At 44.2% G+C, this 17,880-nt stretch overlaps 1 protein-coding gene across 1 annotated transcript in view; it reads left to right on the top strand.

Annotated features, from left to right (window-relative positions):
- The first annotated feature begins 11,088 nt into the window (after nt 1-11,088).
- Nucleotides 11,089-17,880, top strand: part of ZNRF3 (zinc and ring finger 3) — a 156,127-nt gene continuing 149,335 nt past the window's right edge. The window contains exon 1 of the mRNA XM_012644173.1: nt 11,089-11,214. The gene's annotated coding sequence lies outside the window, so the exon portion shown is untranslated. The remainder of the gene's footprint in view (nt 11,215-17,880) is intronic.

The following is a 17,880-nucleotide window of genomic DNA, read 5'->3' as shown; positions in this document are numbered from 1 at the left end:
GGATTTCTTTGATCCCTGAACCACTTTGGCTGGGACAGAGCCTTGGGCACCCACAGGGTCATGTCTGTTTAAACAAAATTTAACACTGGAGGTAAATCATTAACGCATTAAAGAGGCAAACAGGAATATAGGTCATATCTCTAGCACAAGGACTTGAGAGCCACAGGGCTGTTCAGAACTCCTGAATAGCAGAAGAGGCTGCTATGAACGGCTGCCTTAGGCTAGTGCAAGCATTTGCTCAGCACCTTCTATTATGTAAGTAAGTGCCAGGTGCTGTGGGAACAGATGCATAAAGACTAGCAGAATCTGCCCTCAGCTCAGAGCTGGAGGAATCCAAGCTCATGGTCGTGGTGAGCGCCCACATGCCAGTCACCAGGCCCACCACAGCCCACCCATCAACTTGTGTAATCCTCACACTGACCCCCTGAGGTAGGGCAAGGATTGGCTGCATTTAATTGACAAGGAGACTCAAGCTCAGAGAGGGAAAGTGACTTGCCTTGGCCACACAGCTTATTGGTGATGGAAGAAAAAAAACAGAAGCTGGCTTTAGCAAAAAGTTTAGGAAAAAGTTGTTAGGATTCAGGGTGTGTTTAGGAATTTAAGGGCAGTAAGCACAGCTGGGCCTCCTAAAAGATAGGAGTCAGGATCAGCAAAGCCATCGGGAGACCAGGCGGGCCCTGTACCTGTCTGAGACTGCATAGTCTCAAAATTCTATCTCTCACTGAACATTTATTTTATTCTTCCCTCTGTTTTGAGATTAAGAGCAAGGATTCTGGCATTAGATCTGGATTCTGGCATTAGATCTGGGTTCACTAATTTTACCTCTGTGACTTCAGGTGAGCCTACTTCCCCTCCACTTCCCACCTATAAAATAGGAATACTACAGCCTCCTAGTAGGAGTCAAAGGAGAAAACAAGCACAAAGCCCTCAGCACAGTGCCTGGCACATAATAAATGTGAATATTTGGATATTGAATATCAGGATTTTATTTTGAATTTAAATTTTTTTTTTTTTTTGAGACAGAGTCTTGCTCTGCTGCCCGGGCTAGAGTGCCGTGGCATCAGCCTAGCTCACAGCAACCTCAAACTCCTGGGCTCAAGCGATCCTCCTGCCTCAGCCTCCCGAGTAGCTGGGACTACAGGCATGTGCCACCATGCCCGGCTAATTTTTTTTTTTATATATATATTTTTAGTTGTCCAGATCATTTCTTTCTATTTTTTTAGTAGAGACAGGGATCTCACTCTTGCTCAGGCTGGTCTTGAACTCCTGACCTTAAGTGATCCGCCCGCCTCAGCCTCCCAGAGTGCTAGGATTACAGGCGTGAGCCACCGCGCCCGGCCCTCAGGATTTTATTTTGGCATAGACTCAAGAGTCATTCATTCATATAGCAATTTTTTTTAATTTTAATTTTTTAAGAGATGAGATCTTGCTCTATCACCCAGGCTGGAGTGCAGTGGTGTCATCATAGCTCACTGCAGCCTCAAACTCCTGGGCTCAATCCTCCTGCCTCAGCCTCCTTAGTAGCTGGGACTACAGGCGTGCACCACCACACCCAGCTATTTTTTTTTTCCTTTTTGTAGAGAGGGGTGTCTTGCTATGTTGCCCAGGCTGGTCTTGAACTCCTGGCCTCAGGTGGTTCCCCCGCCTTGGCCTCTCAAATTGCTGGGATTATAGGTGCAAGCCACTGTGCCCAGCCTCATTTATCAAATATTTATTGTGTGCCAACTGTATGTGAGGCGTTTTGCCAGGGATTACCTACCTAAGCGCAAAGCAAAGTGCTTGTCCTCAAGGAGTTAAATGGTTTAGTAGGAGGAAGCAGACACACGAATGGATGAATGTTGTGCAACATGCCCAAATCCGAGAGGGATTTGCTCAAGGTGCAAGAGAAAAGGGGGAGGAGCACCTGTCCACCGGAGGGTGGGGAGCAAGGGAAGATGTTAAGAGTAGGCAACTACCCCATCTATTTTTGCTTTCGTGGATTTTGCCTGCCTACCATCCACTCTCCCTTTCCTAAGGGGAAACAGTCATCAGCCAATCTCCGTCCATGTGGTTCCAAGGGACTGACTCATGTCCCCAGCTCCACAGAAGGGCAGATGAGCCAGGTCTAGGCAATCAACATATTCCAACCCCCTGGCCATGGTGATTGGTTCAGTGAGGTGTATATAAACCAGGTCTGGCCAATGAGAGTCAATCCATGACTTGGGTTTGTGCCAAGAGGAAAGAAGCTCTTTTTTCACGGTGGTGTTGGCAACACGGAGGATCTGAGCCCGGAAGAGAGGGGCCAATGTGTAGAAACCAAGAAAAATAGCATCACAGAGGAGAGCAGAGCCAAGAGCTGGAGAGAGATGGCACCTGACAGTATCTGTGAGCCCCTCGACCTCGCTGTTTCTGAAACCCAAATTATCACTGGACCTTGAAGTTATGCAAATCATTAAATTTACCTTTTTTGTTTAAAGCAGTCAGAGATGGTTTTTTGTCACTGAAAGAGAAAATGTTTCAATGTGTTTATTCCCTTTCATTCCAGACTTCCGATTTTCCTTTTTTCAAACAATTCTGCTAAGTTTCTTCTGTACTGTGCCAGAATGTATACTGTACTTACAAGGATGTTCATTGTAGCACTGTTGGTAGAAGCCACAGAGTGAAAACAACCTGCATCCACCAACAGAGGATGAGTTATGGACAAATGAAGTGATAGCCCAGATTCACTTCAAAATAATGCAATGAAGGAGGGAGAAGGGGTGAGAGAAGGGATGAAACAAAGTTGGCCAGATGTTGATAATTAGCAAAACTGGACATTGGGCTCATGGAATGCCATTGTACCATTCACTCTTTTGTATATGTTTTAAATTTTCCAAGATAAAAATTTTAACAATTTAAATTATGATACATCCATTAACAGAATATTCTATGACAGTTAAAAAATGAAATAGACCTATATGTGCTGACACAGCAAGAGTTCCAAGACATTGCTACACACAAAATATAGGGTATATCACAGCATGTATAGTATTTTCTCGATTTATTTTTCTCTCTTTGGATGTAGAGAATTAGATTAGTCATGATACTCTCACATCATTGGTCCACGTATGACCTGCTTTTATTTAGTTAATTAGTTTTGATAATATAGTAAACACCTATGATCCCACCATCTAAAATGAAAACTAGGGCTTTGAAAATAACCTACAGGCTATTGTACAATATGACACGTACCATATGTTAAGAACAGCATTAGAGCAAAAACTCTTTCTCCATAAGAACAAAAACTTGGAAATAGCCCAAATACCCATCAACAGAAGAATGAAATGGATAAACTCTGACATATCTATGCAATGAAATATTAGACAAGAGTCAAAACAGGTGAACTTTAATGACTCATAACAATGTGAACAAATATTAGCAATAGACTATTAAGTGGAAAAAAGTAAAGAAAGGTCCAAAGCAACTAAAATGACAAAACTAAACATTTTAGGATTACATATAGATGCAAAGAAAGTATACGAAAGGGAAACAAGGAATTCAAGATGATAGATAAGTGGGGAAGGCAGCGGCATGAGACGGGGGAATCTTATGCTTAGATATTCCCTTTTTTATAAAACAAAAATGCATATGCATGTGTATATATGAATACATGTGATATACATACGCTGTGACTATATGCATATATACACATATGCATATGTATATATATACACGTATACATATACATGTATACTTATGTATGAAATATATATACACACACATGCGCACTGTAAATCTTTGCAGGCAGTTGTGGAAGTATCTGTGGAATAAGACTGGGCTTGCTTGATCCAAAGAGTATATGAATTCTAAATTCTGATAGATTTTGCCAGATTGTCCTCCAAAGGGGTTGCCCTAGTTACCACTCTGTATCATCAATTCTTTCATATCTTCCAAACCTCATTCTCATTATTGTTTCATTTCAGGTTGCTGTTTCTTGATTTTCCTCTTCTTATATGGAAACAGGGAAGATGCCCAGAGCAAGGAAAAAAGTAAGAGAGGTGGAAGTAAGACCAGTCACATGGCCATTCCTGGGGAGGGACTGTCAGCTCCTTGGGACCTGGTGGCTGTGGCTTCCAAGAGCCTCAGAGGTCTAGCTGACCAGAGCCAGAGAAGGTGGCATTGCTTCAAGTCAGTGCCCCCAGAACACAAAGGCAAACTTGTGGGCTACCTCTCCTTCATGTCACATCTGTGCTCAGTGTTTAATTGCTGCCAGATTGCACCTGTGTATAAATGAGAGGGTGTAGGAGGCCAGGCACCTCTATGCTGCATAATTTTATTGATTTATTAGCTTGTTGTGGGTTCTAGGTCTTGGTTTCCTCATCTGTCAAACAAACAACAGCAACAACAGCTATTAATATATTACATATCTCTAAGGTGTCTTTCAGCAATAAAATGTGAGGTCTATCTGAATTCTATGTCACATTTGGAATGACAACTTCTACGAAGTGAGTTATTTTTCCTAAGTGCCCTCAAATTGAAATGATAAGGAACACTAGTCTGAGTATTTACTCATTCATTCACAGAATTAATATATAGAGCACCTCTTTAAGTTTTTGGCTTTGGAATTCCTTTTCATTTTTCTTGATTTGCAAAAGATATTTTGGGAGGTAGACGCTAGAGATCTCAAAATGAAACTATGTTTGACTTGACTGCTTTTAGCAATATTTGGGTTTCTTGACCTTCCTCAATCTCCCATTTCTTTGGTTTTATGGTGTATGTGTGTCTTCTTATCGCTGCTGCAGCTGTCATTGAACTAGTCAGCTTTCCTGCTGTGTTTGTCAGGAGTCTTTTGTTACAGGGATGGATCCAGGTGCACAATGAGTGCAGCCAGTATCCTTCCTCTTCTTGTTTATCTCATCTCAGCTTGTCTCTGCTTCTCTTTCCTGTGGCAGCACCACTTTCTAGCTGGTTGAGGAAAACAGCCACAAACAACTTAAATTTAGATAATCCTTACGGTTTGAGATCCCAGAGGAAAAGAAAGATCTCTCTCCCAAGTTGCAATAGATCAAACTTTTGGGAAGACTCTGATTGGCACTACTTTGGTCACATGCCCACCTCTGAGCCAATCATTGTAGCTAGGGGAGTGGAGTACTCTGATTGGCTGTTGTGAGTCATATACCTGTCTATGTTGGGATGCTGAGCTCTGTGATTGACAGCCCCACAGAGAAAGCATGGACCAGGAAGGGGTGGTTGCCCATAGAAAGTAGTTGTTACCCATAGGAAGGGGTAGTTACCCATATTGCTGAGTCAATAATTCCTGTTCATTACTACCTCCCTGTAAGCTGACGATGTTTTCTACACACAGTGAATGGAGTATATATTTCTACATCCTCACCCAAACTGTCTTCTTTCCTGTTAACTCACCTTTGTGCCAAGCTATCCTGTCTGATACATTTGGACAAAAGCAAATAATGCCTTTATCTGCTTCTGGAGTTTTCTCCCAATCCTTTTTGTTTTTTTAATCTTCAAATAGAGGTATAATCAGTGTAAAAGCAACCTGACTTGCCTATCTTTTGAAGGTCTAATGACCCCTCTTTCATCATCAGCCTTTCTTGGCCAAGTAGGCATGTGATTAAACTTCCACTTCAATTAAACACCACATCCTTAGGACAGGTGTCTCTTGTGGTCAAGGGTGCTGCCCATGAGTACACTGTCTCCTATATATAGTGCGGTATTTATATTTCTCAGATCTTGGAGCTTCTTCCTCCTCGTCACCTTAATAACGTAGAAATGATAGTTTTATTGCTTGATCCAATCAGTATCTACTCTGTCAGATTTCTCCTCTGTGTCTCTTGAGCCAAAAATGGCCTGTAGGCGCATTTATTCAGCCCCATACAGCAATACAAATCTTTAAAACTCTACTGCAAACATTTCAAAGCCAGGAGATGCTACAAACAAATCTGGACTTTTACACAAATCACAAGATCTGTGAATCCTGGGCCCACATTTCCCATAGCAACAATGTGCTCGAGTGGGCCTCTGGTCTGGCCATGCATTCCTCAGGCCACCACTCCCAAGGGTGAAGCCCCGTTGCCATTTACCATCTTATTTGCTGGTTACTTTTGTTTATAGCTGGCCTGCTTCACTCAGTTACATTCCCTGCCTGGCCCCCGGAGCATTGTTTGAGTTTATGACTCTTGGTTGGGTGGCCATTGCAAATCAGGGACAGGTTGAAGCAAGGTTTAAACTACTGATGAGCTGGGGCCTAGATTGGCTTTCTGCCTCAAGGCTCAATGCAGACATACATTGATGGTATACTTCAAAGGCCGAAGAGACACTTCTAAGAGTTCTGAAAGAACTGCCGCTACTTGTCTGTATAACGTCTATTGTACCTTTCAAGAGAATTATATGATGTTTAAATACAATAAACGAAAGTTTCCAGAAATAGATATAAATGCTGTGGAAGAATGCTAGCATGTCTTAAATTTGAATCACCTTAAAGAAGCAAGAAGATATTCAAAGTCTTAAAATTATTTTGTAAAATAGTTAATGTGCACTTATATTTTATTGAAATCTTTTATTGATTTCTTTATCCGTCCTGTATAGTAATACATCTTTCCAGACAGAAGGAGGAAATGAAGAAAGAAAGCAAGGAATAAAAAAAGGAAGGAAACTACTTAAGTATGGGGACTGGTTAATCCATCTTTTAAGTTTAATTTTTATTATTAGATAATTAGAAGTTGCAAACATTGTACAGAGGGGTCCTGTGTGCCTATTACCCAGATTCCCCTGATGATGACATCTTCCATAACTATAGGCCAATCCTTTTTTATTATATATTCCAGTGGCCCACAGTAACTGTTCAATAAAGTTTCTTGAATGAATATGTTTGCATATAGAAAATGAATGTTGCCATCTATTGATTTAGCATGCTAGTCTTATTATTTCTTTTATTACTTTTCAATATGTAATGTATGCACACGGAGCAAAATTTGATAAGCACAAAGAATATACAGTTGTCCCTCGGTATCTGTGGGGGATTGGTTCCAGGGCCTTCTGCAGATACCAAAATCCATAGATGTCCAAGTCCCTTATCAAATGGTGTCATATTTGCATATAATCTACACACATCCTCCTGTATACTTTAAATCATCTACAGATTACTTATAATACCAAATACAATGTAAATGCTATGTAAATAGTTTGTTTTGCTGTATTGTTTAGGGAATAATGACAAGAAAAAAGTCTATACATGTTCGGTATAAACTCAACCATCTATTTTTTTTTTCTGGACATTTTTGATTAGTGGTTGGTTGAATCCATGAATACGGAGCCGACAGATATGGAGGGCCAACTGTGCAGGGAGAAGTAGGTCTCCCTCTATTCCTGGCCTCCCAGTTACCCAGACGTCTCTCCAGAGACAATTATTTATTTGTTTTTGATGTCTCCTTCCATACATAGTTAATGTTTGCAAATCTTCATGTATTTGTTGTATCCCCACCCAACCCCCTTCCACTGTAGCATATCACACGCACATCTTTTTCACTTAGCAGTATATATTAGAGATTGTTCCATATACATTCATGGAGTTTCTTCATTCTTTTTAATGGCTATTTAATATCTGTTCCATTATATATTAAATGGATGTACCATAATTTATTTAACTAATGCCCTGTTGATGGACACTTAGGTTGTTTCCTGCCTTTTATTATTAAAAACAATATTGTAGTGAATATCCACATCTGGTTTTATGTAGTCTCTTTAGGTACTAAAGTATCTATTTATGAATTTAAAATCCTGGAACTTCTCTATTTGGTCATATAAGTAGAACTTTGGTGGCAGAAAATTTCCTGAAGCTTTGTGTGGTTTTTGGCTTAAGTCAGTGACATTTGCCAACGTTCTGGCTGCTTTAACCAATGCTGATGCACCTGTTCTCAGTTATTTTCATCTGAGCCATGTCTGATAAGTAGAGAAAGGAGTAAGTTACACCCAGATGATCTGCTAGGGATGTACCACACCAGATAATGAATGTGCATCACTTCTAGCATTTGATCCAGCTTGCTGATCTGTCCTTGCCCTAGCTGATTGGTCTTATCTCTTATTTGAAATTATTTTTTATCTCCCCTTACTGCCTGCCAGATTTTGGTGAAACTTCATTACTCAGTAAATACCTCCTTTCTAAACAGCTTCTCAATGCAGAGAGATGAATCATGTTACCTCTGTGTTACTGGCCTATGTCTTATTAACCATATCTTTCTTTTAAGCAGAGTTGTAAAAACCAAAACCAGTTTCTCTTCTGATCCTTGTCTGGGTTTTCATTGTAGTTCTTGAGGAAAAGACTGTTCTTCTCCACACTCAGAATTTATTTTGGTCCCATGAAGCCCAGTGCTTCCAAGCAGCTGCTAACAAGTTGCCCCAAATGTCTGCAGAATGGGAGGGATACATGTCGATGAGCTTATCACTCATTCATTTAGTCATTAATTCATGCAACAAATATTTATTGAGTGTCTACTCTGGGCCAGGCAGCCTCGGCCTAAATCAGTGAACAAGACAAAAATCTCTACCATTATAGAACTTGTTCTCTGGCATGTGTGTATGTGGGGCATGGAGGACAGACAAAAATAAATAAGCTAATTATTTAGCATGTTAGAAGGTGATAAATGCCACAGGGGTGGGGGGTGGGGGCAGGCCAAGGGAGGTTGGGACTGGGGCATGCGAGGCACAGTGCAGTTTTAAATGGAATAGTCAGGGTTGTCCTTGTTGAAGATGTGAGATTTGAGCTAAGAATTCAAAGAGGGGAGGATATATTTACACAGTATCCTGTGTGTATGTGTGTGTGTTTACATGAAATACCACTGAAGATCGAATTTTTTCTACAGCTGTATTAAGATATAATTCACATACCATAAAATTCACCCTTTAAAAGTGTACAATTTAGTGGTTTTTAATATATTTACAAAGTTGTGCAATCATCACCATTATCTAATTCCAGAACATTTCATCACCTTCCAAAGAAATCCATTTCTGCCTCTACCCTAGCCCCTGGCAACCACCAATCTACTTTCTGTCTCTATAGATTTGTCTATTCTTGGCATTTCATATAAATGGCATCATACAATATGTGAGCTTTGGGGTTTGGTTTCTTTCACTTAGCATAACATTTTCAAGGTTCATCCATGTTGTAGCATATATCACTATTTCATTTCTTGAAAAATAATATCCCATTGTATGGATAGAACTCATTTGTTTATCCATTTATCAGTTGATGGTGACCTTGAATTGCAAGGTGTCATACACGGGGTTGTAGTGATTGCCCTCCCTGCCAGGACTGATGGTGCCCAGTTACAGTCAGCACTGGCTAGACTTGGTTTTGGAGAAACTAGAAAGCCAACCCTCCAGAGCCCTGCTTTCCCATAGTGACTCTCTCCTGAACTCTGGGTGGTCCAAACCCTGTAACACAGATCTGTGAATTCTTCTCCAAGTGCATTTTCTATTCCACATGTTGAAAATATTTTTCTCTACTTTAGAATGTAACCTTGGTAGGTCGTTTTTTCAAGAAAATTCTCAATGAGTTTTCTTTTCATTTTTTTCTTTTCTTTTTAATATTTTGGGTGTGGTAACAAGTAGAAGCAGGTCATCCTAACCAAATATTTGCAAATATCTGAATAAAGCCATTCTGGTCCGGGAAGGAAGGCTCCACAGAGTAAGTGGGAATTGAATTCAGCTTTCAAAGGAAGGATTCAATTCTCAGAGGACTAGATGAGGAAGGAAAAGGCATGTGCCAAAAAGGGGCAGGGAATTAAAAGTTTAGTTTCTGGGTGACTGGAACCCCTGGGCCCTTGAGCACGTATCTTAGATATGTTAATTTAGCAGCCATCAGTCTGTACACAGAAGGTAATGGTGTTGGACTCCTCCAGCCTTTTGCACATGGCCAGCCTCAAAGTTTCAGAACTTCTTTTGAGGGTGGTGCTTGAATTAGTCTCTGGGGCTGCAGAAAGATGAACCCCATCAGAGTCGAAATGACTTCCTCAAGGTCTTCCCCCGCTCTTCCAGTTGAGAGTAACTGCCCAAGCGACACCTGTGCAAGAACCTGACACATCCCAGCATGGCCAAGGTACAAACGGCCGCAGACCGGCAGGGCCTTTCCCCTTTGATCCTGGAGGTGGGGGTAGGGATGAAGGGCTCTGAGCGGGCGCCCAGGCTTCCTATGAACTGTGAATCGGGGAGGGGCAGCCGGGAAGGGCAAGGCTTTCCACGCCCGAATGGCCCTAACTCCTGCACCGGACCAGGACGCGTGAGGCCACCAGAAAGGACGCGCCATCACCCCGGAGCAGGTTGCAGTCCTCATTCCCGCCGAACTCCAGCAACCGCAAGCAGAAATGTCTGCCGGCGAGGGCGGAGCGCAGCAGAGGGGGCGGAGCAAGGGCGAAGGGGCGGAGTAGAGTGGACGGGCGGGGGGCGGAGCAAGGATGAAGGGGTGGGGCAAATCGGCGGGAGGGGCGGGGCGAGGACGAAGGGGTGGAGCAAGACGGCGGGCTGGGGCGGAGCGAGGAAGAAGGGGTGGAATGCAGACGGTGGGCGGGGGGCGGAGCTGGGGCGATGGGGCGGAGCGATGATGAAGGGGAGGAGCGCAGACGGGGCCGGGGCGGGGCATGGGCGGGCATGCCCAGCCGCCGGGCCCCGCCTCCCGCCGCAGGCGCGCCCGCCCCGCCTTCCTACTCCCCACCGCGGCTGTGGCCGAGCGCGGGGAGGGAGGGGAGAGCGGGTCACGACGCTGCCGGGGCGGGGATAACCCCTCACGTGGAGCAGATGAAAGGGCCGCGGCGCGACGGCCCGGGGAGCCGAGCGGAGCCTGCGACCCACAAAGCCGCCGCCGCCGCGATGGGGCTGTGAGGCGTCCGCCCGCGCTCGGTCCTCCGCCGGCCCGCGACTATGCCTGGCCGCGCCCGCCCTCCGCGCCCTCCCGCCGCAGGACCATGAGGCCGCGCTCGGGCGGGCGCCCAGGGGCCCCGGGCCGCCGCCGCCGCCGCGCCCGCCAGCATGCCCGGCGGGGCCCGCCCGCCGCTGCCGCTGCTGCTCGGGCTGCTGCTGGCGGCCGCGGGGCCCGGCGCGGCGCGGGCCAAGGAGACGGCGTTCGTGGAGGTGGTGCTGTTCGAGTCAAGTCCGAGCGGCGACTACACCACCTACACCACCGGCCTCACGGGCCGCTTCTCGCGGGCTGGGGCCACGCTCAGTGCCGAGGGCGAGATCGTGCAGGTAGCTGCCCGCTGCCCGGGCCCCGCGCCGCCGCCGCCACAAGATGGCTCCGGGGGCTGCGCCCGCCGACCCCGCCGCGGGCTGGCTGACTGGCGGGCGGGCGGGAGGGGCGGCTGGGAGGCCGGCGGCATCCCTCCCCGGCGGGCGGGCGGGCGGGACGCGGCCTCCGGGGCGCCGCAGCGGGGGCGAGCGCACGTGGGTGCTCGACCTCCTGCGGGTCCAGGAGGCGGGAGGGGGACCCCGGGCCCAGCAACCCCGCTGCGGCGACCCGCTTGAGCCGGCTAGGTATTTCGGTCTGCCTCAGGTGGAAGTCCCGGGAACTACCTGTTGAATGCCAACTTTGGAAAGACAAGTGATGAAGGATGGGGTGGCTTGTTTCAGGTTGCAGGCTTTGCTTTCCACCCATGCATGTTCTTTTTGGGTGCGGCCAGGTTTGTCTGAGGGGCTGCATAACGTCAGGTTCTTCCCTGGAACCTGCCGCCCGCCTCACCTGGACACCGCTGGCCCACCTGCAGGGCTCTGGACTAGCAGCAGCAGGCAAGGGAGCTGACGGAGCTGGTCGAGGAGTGGGGATCGAGGGTGCCCTGGAGTGACGGTGGAAGGCAGCCCTCGCTGCGTGCCTTACATTACAGAGGGTGGGAAGATGACTGCCCTCCAGCCTCTCGGCCAAGGACTAATACGGAGGGGCCTGCAAATCGGGAGACGGGACCGCTCGCTGACAGGGCCTCCACCTTGTTCCAAGTAAAAGGTTTGCATTCCAAAGGAAGCTGGCTAGGGAGAGCTTTAAGCTATGCCTACTCTGTGGAGGAGGGACTCTCACTTGAAGCTTCTGCAGATGGTTAGCAGGGTGGATGCCTTCCCGCTTCCTTGGCCGTGATTTTATCGACTTGTTACTAGACTGCCAGCGCACTTATGGCGGTTAATAAGCGCGCCTCGGATGGGAGTGATTTCAAATGGTTGGCTTGTCTTTGAACCTTTTCAGGTGATTGGAAGACTTGCAGGGCCTAATCTTTGGGCCTTCTGCGCTTTACTCTTGGGTAAGTTATGAATGAAGAGAAGGGAACTGTATGCAATGATTGCACAGCAGATCAGAGTGTAGACAGCCTCTTCCTTCTCTTCCTTTTCCCTCCTCTGGTGCAGACTCAAAAGCCCTGCGTGGATAGGACAGGGAGCTGTGCAGCCTGGCTCCAGGTGTGTCCTTACAAAGCTGAGGGAGGTACCTAAGCGCATGCTATTAATCAGCACCGTTGCTTTACAGGGCTCTTATCCCCATCTTAAACTTTTGTGGGGTAAATAAAAGGGGAAACACGTTGATTGAGCCCCTTAACTACATATGTTAAATGCTTTTGGACTTTTTAAAAAATAATGTTATAATTCTTTAATTTGTAAGCTTTAGAGATGATGCTTTGCTGAAGATTTCTAAACATTTCAATTGCAGCCTTCAAGAATAGTTCGAATCTTAAATCTTGCTCCTTGTGACTCCTTGTCTCTCTTTGAGGTTTCTGTGCTCTGATGGCTTTAGAAATGTTTGATTTACAGCCTTCCAAAAAAAAAAAAAAAGATGTTTTAACGTGGCACTTCACTTTTTGAAGTTCAACTTTTGAAGTTTGTGATTTTTATCTGCAGTGTTTTAACTTGTATTCTTTCTCAAGGGTAGTTTGTCTAGTGAGCTATCCATTATGAGTAGTGCTGTGCTTTAGAGATAATCTTGGGTTTGCCCTTTAATACAAAATTAGCAGTTTAAACACACCATTTGTAACTGTTTTATCCTTGTGAGTGGGGAGATAATGTGTGAATTTGGCAGAAGAAATCTATTCTCTTTTGAAACTTTTTGAAGTGCTTATCTAACTCTTTTATAGTCCATTAGCCTAGCTCCCCTCACCCCCCCCAAAATTAAGTCAACAACTGCTAAGTAAAGAAAAATGACTTAAATGATATTTAATAAGTTTACCTGTTAAGCAATCACTAATAAGTGTCCTTAATTCGCTTATAACTGCAGTAATGTTGGTGAGTTTATCTGAGCTGTCTGAATAGTCATTTCTTGGTGCACTGTGTATCTTTAATAACTTTATTGTAGTGGCCGACTTGTTGAACTTCTGTGTCCATGGGCAGAGTGCAGTGCGGCTTTCAGAGCTGTGTGTGTACAAAGGCTGGCATGCTTTTATTAGTTCTGCGAATACTGTCTGATTGAAGGAACTGGTGTGGCCCCTGTTGGCTGGCCCTGAAAAAGTTTTTTGTAAGGAAAGCTGATGTTTTAGGACTGCTGTGAGGGAATATAACTTTTCTTGTGTGTGTGTGAGAAATGAGAAAGTAGAAGAAACAAATTGGTGCCCAGCTTCAGATTAATCATTTTTTCTAAATACTCTCATTGAACTTTTCAAAACCTTTCACTTACTATCTTAAAATTACGTGTGATTTGCTATTTAGTATTTTATGGTCTTTAGAGCAGAGTTAATTTTCCTGTATCTAAAGCAAAATAGCACTATAGCATGGCTTTTGTTACTTCCAGTGGGGTTCTGTAGCAGTATTGTTCATGGTTTATGGGAGAAAAGACCTGTTTGGGAGTACCTCTCCTTTAAGAATTCTCAGATAAGAAAATGGGTTGTGTTACTGATTTTTTTTTTCCTCCCTCTCCTTATTATATGTCATTGAAAGTGTGTGTGTATGTGTGTATGTTTGTTCAGTAGATACCTTATCATAGTCTGATTTGCCCAGATACTTTTAAGTGGAGTACCTGTTTAGTCATTTATGTGTGTTAGGGTAGGGGGAAGCCTGATTAAGAATTGTGTCTGTCTGGTAGTGTCGAAAGAGAGAGGGCTTGTAATTCAGACCTTGGGATTAGTCACCAGGAATCTTAGTTCTCCCCTTGTGCATTTTACGCTTAAATATCTACCCCAGTGCTCGCTTCGGCAGCACATATACTAAAATTGGAACGATACAGAGAAGATTAGCATGGCCCCTGCGCAAGGATGACCCGCAAATTCATGAAGCGTTCCATATTTTTTTTTCTTCTTTTTAATATTTTATTTTTTAAAATAAAAAGAAATCTACTCCAAGGTCACCATTGGAGTCTGTATGAAGACAGTTGGTTTTTGTTTATTTTTGACATCTACATCTTTGAAAGTTGAGGTGAAAACAATGTGAGTATGAAATGCTATTAATTAGTGTTAACTTATTCATGCAGTGGTAATTAGTGTTAACTTACTCATTTGCTTGTAAGAGTGTCAGGCATACACTTTGGTTTTTTTTTTTTTTTTTTTTTTGAGACAGAGTCTCACTCTTTTGCCTGGGCTAGAGTGAGTGCCGTGGCGTCAGCCTGGCTCACAGCAACCTCTAACTCCTGGGCTCAAGCGATCCTCCTGCCTCAGCCTCCCGAGTAGCTGGGACTACAGGCATGCGCCACCATGCCCGGCTAATTTTTTCTATATATTTTTAGTTGTCCAATTAATTTCTTTCTAATTTTAGTAGAGACGGGGGTCTCGCTCTTGCTCAGGCTGGTTTCGAACTTCTGAGCTCAAACAATCCGCCTGCCTCGGCCTCCCAGAGAGCTAGGATTACAGGCGTGAGCCACCGCGCCGGCGGTCAAGCATACCCTTTGAATGCCGAAGGAATTAATTACACTTCTGTAGTTCTGAAGTGTGGGACTTTAAAGGGTTCTTAGACATATTGATACATATTTCATCTTTGAACCAATTTGTTGCTGTTAATGAGATCATTATCTGAAACTTTCAGACTTGGCTGTGCAACTCACATGGTGGGTGATGTTAAATAAAGACCTGATTAAACACTGGCTAGTGGTATGTGGATTGGTTAAACAAACAAAGAAAATTTGCATTGCTCGAGATGAAAGATTGTTTTAAAGTGGAAATGCATTTTTTTCCCCTTGAAGTCAAATATTTAGAAAAGCTTGAGAAATGATTCGTAGAAGGAATTTGAGTGATAGATTCTGTGTAACTTTAAAATCAGCCTTTCTGGATCCTACATTAAGTGTTGAATGAACTTGAAAAAAGGTTAGCTGAGGATATTTAAGAACTAAGTCAGTTCCTTTAGATAGTTGAGTTGGGAGGAGAGCTGAGTGGTGGGTTAGAAAGGCTGATCAAGGTCCTTAAAATAGCCAATGTTAAGTAAAGGTATCACAGAGAATAATTTTAGGAAACTAATTCCTCTCCTTTGTTTCCCTGTCAGTGTTGCTGCAGTTTAGCATTTGATCAAACACTTCGTTTCATCTTCATTTTAACTTAACAGGCCTGCCTCTAAAAATTGACTTGGCCCTGATAGAACAATTGTGTGCTGACAGCTGACCTGGATTTACCCAGAAAGGGATTGCAGACTGTCTTCTCAGATGGGCTTTCATAGGTTAGGACCAAGCATTTGATTTGGGGGAAAAAGTAGGGCTGTGTTTTGTGACCTTAAAAATTCTTAGGGGCTCTTATTTTCTGTCCTGTTCTCTGAGATCGCATGGGAGTTACTAGTGCAATTCCGAATAGTGATGAAGATGGGAGTGGGAGGTAGTGTGGAGTCTGTAGACTAAAGGGAAGGCAGTGATGGCTTCCACTTATCAGCATTTATTGTGTACAGAGCACTGTGCCAAGCATGTCACACGTTGCCTCATCTCATCCTGATATTAACACAGAATTAGCAACTATTGTTAACCCAATTTACAGAGGAGGAAACTGAGGCTAAGAGAGGCAAATTGACTTCTGTAACCTCACATGGCCAGCAAATGATAAAACCTGGATTGAAAGCCAGACAGATCTGTCTGGCCCCCTTGTTCTTGTTTGTGCCAAGTAAATAGAACTTGTCTGGTTAGGATTTTGACATTAATTCAAGTCTAATTTTTAACAATCCGGAACCCCGAGGGTCACAGACTTCCAGAGAAAGCCCATGACCCCCTGAAATTATATGCACGTTCTTGTATATGGACACTTTTGTTTTCCTGAGAAGACATACAACTTTGCCTCTTGGAGGGATCTGTGATGTCCCCCTACCCTCAAGAGGAAAAAGAGAAGCTCTAATCTAGTACCAGTCATTGAATAGTCCATTACTACGAATTTGAGCAGGGCGACGTGAGGCTCAGACTGGCAAGAGTTGTAGGGAAGAAGTCTAGAGGTTTGAGTGCCCCTCTGTTGAGCATATTCATTTGGTAGACGTTAACCAAAGCCCTATTCTGTACCAGACACCATATTGCTGTTGTTTTCTGGAGTGTAGTCGTATGGAGACAGACATGCATGGATAAATGATAATCCTTCCCAACTGGGTTTCCCCACAGAACTGAGCCCTTAGGCACTAAGGCATCCATCATCTATAATGAATTAACCTCTCTCTTGTGCATTTATCTCATACTAGTTATACATCGTCCTTCGGAGAAGTGAGAAAACAATCACTCAAAGAATTTTCTGCAATTAGATGGCGAAGTGCAAGAATGACCATGTGAAGGCAGGATGTGGGAAAGCAGTGTAAATGGTTCCTTTCCACCATTCATTGAAAAATGAAGTGGAGCACCTGTTGCTGTTGAACTGCCTTAAGAGCAGCTTCTCACGCCTTCCCTTGTGGACCTGGACTCCACGGGGCAGGTCTGTTTGTTTCTGCTCATCTCTGAACCTCCTCCCCAGTTCCCCAGTGCCTGCTATTTATCAGGCACTTGATATTTATTGAATGATTTAGAGTGGATATCAGGCAGGCAGTGGGTTTTATGTGCTTGGATTAATTGATGAGAACAACTTCCTTTGACTCCACTAATAAATTCTGGGATTATCTTTCCTTTTTAGTTATTTCCAGAAGCTGGCTTGGTTAGATGGAAAGGATGGAACACTCTCTGATTCTAGTAGCTCCACTGGTGTTATAATACAAGATTGTATGAAAGTGATCTCTGTGGTGTTTGTGTGTTCCGGGGCAGAGTACCTGGTGTTATAAGTATCTGAAGGTGTTCTTTCCTGACAAAACACTGAGTATTGAGAAAGCCTTAAAGTAGGCAGCTGTTACAAATGGAAAGACACTTGCATCCCTAGTGTCCCTGGGAGTAATGACAAAGGCTTGGTATTCAGTATCACTGTTAACCTGAATATATGCCATTTGGAAAACTTTGCTTCTTGATAGTGTTTCCCAAGTCTGGAGAATGTGGATTTCTAGTTCTTGACAAAATGATGTTTACATGAATCTTCCTAATCAAAAGAACCAGATTCAGTCCTTTAATGTGTTAGAAAGGAGACTGAAATCCAGAGAAGTAAAGTGCCTTGCCCAGGACCACATGGTGAGGTAGAGATGACCCAGGGTTAATATTCAGGTCCTCCAAGGCCCAGGCTTGGAGCCTTTCTGTTACCCCTGCACCTCTGCTGAGTGTAGCAGGGAAGAGCAGACACGGGGCGTGCTTTGTGATCAGGTGTATAATTGAGGAAAGCCAGGCATTCTTAAATTGTATATTGGGATTAAGCGATTGCTATTCTCCTCTAATTAATTTAGATTTTGAATGTCTCGGTCTTCCTCTCTGTCAGAGCTTTTAAAAATAGTTACTGGCCGGGTGCGGTGGCTCACGCCTGTAATCCTAGCACTCTGGGAGGCCGAAGCAGGTGGATCGCTCAAGGTCAGGAGTTCTAGACCAGCCTGAGCAAGAGTGAGACCCTGTCTCTACCAAAAAATAGAAAGAAATTATTTAGACAACTAAAAATA

The sequence above is a fragment of the Propithecus coquereli genome, unplaced genomic scaffold, assembly GCF_000956105.1.
Source record: "Propithecus coquereli isolate 6110/MARCELLA unplaced genomic scaffold, Pcoq_1.0 Scaffold206, whole genome shotgun sequence".
NCBI lineage: Eukaryota > Metazoa > Chordata > Mammalia > Primates > Indriidae > Propithecus > Propithecus coquereli.
Note: the sequence above shows the minus strand (reverse complement) of the source record. Positions and strands in the feature narration are given on the sequence as shown.